Source organism: Octopus bimaculoides, chromosome 30 (assembly GCF_001194135.2).
Source record: "Octopus bimaculoides isolate UCB-OBI-ISO-001 chromosome 30, ASM119413v2, whole genome shotgun sequence".
Taxonomy (NCBI): domain Eukaryota; kingdom Metazoa; phylum Mollusca; class Cephalopoda; order Octopoda; family Octopodidae; genus Octopus; species Octopus bimaculoides.
This window is the reverse complement of record NC_069010.1, coordinates 1219777-1221223: the sequence shown is the minus strand read 5'-3', so window position 1 is coordinate 1221223 and position 1447 is coordinate 1219777.

The window sequence follows — 1447 nt, the reverse complement described above, 5'->3', positions numbered from 1 at the left end:
ATTATGTATGAGGGTGCGGGTCACTTTTTGGAACCCCCATATACCCCTCTGTTTCACACTTGTTATACTGCTTTGTATGGCCGTCCAACTGTATTTGGGGGTTATCCTCGACCACATGCTGAAGCACAAGAAAAGTCCTGGTTAAAGATCAGGGAATTTTTTGCTGAAAATCTATAAAAATTTCAACAGTGATTTGATAGTGTAGTTTATATTTGTGATAACGAGATCAATAATGGTTATAAGGCAGCAAGCTGCCAGAACTGGTGGTGCTCGGGGCAAAATGCTTGACGGCATTTTGTCTGTCAGTATGTTCTGAGTTCAAATTCCATCAAGGTTGGCTTTACGTCTCTTCCTTTTGGGATTGCTAAAATAAGTACCAGTTGAACACGGATCAGTGTAATTGACTCATCCCCTCCTCTCACCCCCTGATATTGCAATGAGGATGAGAATGAGATGATGACTATTTTACAACAATTATAATGTTTTTAATTATGAAATAAAGACACATTTATATTGTTGACCCTTTTCTTACCAAATTTTTTTTTGTAATTAACTGCCTTTTATTTTATTTATCCTTTTTTCTTATTTTGAAAATGAAAAATTTAGTAAAATAACATTGTCATCATCAGACTGATGTTTGGAACTTTGTATTGTAGAAGTAGATGTGGTTTCTGACACGTTGGTATCAAAATGGTTAGATTGAAAGGTCTGGAAGTCAAAACATATGACTAAGATATTTCTATTGAAATATGCTGTTTTTGTTTAAATTAATTTTAAAAATAACGAAGAATTTAGTAAAATAGCCTTGTCATTATTAAGCTGGTGTTTGGAAGTTTGTATCATAGAATATTGACAAATAAGTTTGTCATTATTAATTAATCAGGTTCTTGGAACATAAATGAAGATGAAACTTTGATGGAAGATTTTAAACTTAGATAATTTTAAAATGGGAAATTTGTGTCATACAACCACAGGTGGTCTCGGGTAGGTTGGTATGAATAAGGTTACGGATATTTCTGTTGAAATGTTCCGAGTTTGTTTCAAGTGATTTTGAAAATATTGAAAAATATAGTAAAATAACTTTGTCACTAATTATTCTGGTATTTGGAACCTAAATGAACATGAAATTTTAATGTAAGATTTTAATTTAGATCACTTTAAATCAAGAAGTTTGTATCACAGAACCAAGGGAGGTTTTGGGCAGGTTGCTATCAAAAGGGTTAGGACAGACATGATGGAAAGATCTGGGAGCTAAATCATATTCTTTTACTTGTTTCATTCATTTGACTGTGGCCATCGGGACTTATTCTTTGTAAGCCTAGTACTTATTCTTTCGGTCTCTTTTGCCGAACCACTAAGTTATGGGTACGTAAACACACCAGCATCAGTTGTCAAGCTGGGGAGACAAACACAGACGCATAAATATATACACACACACATACATACA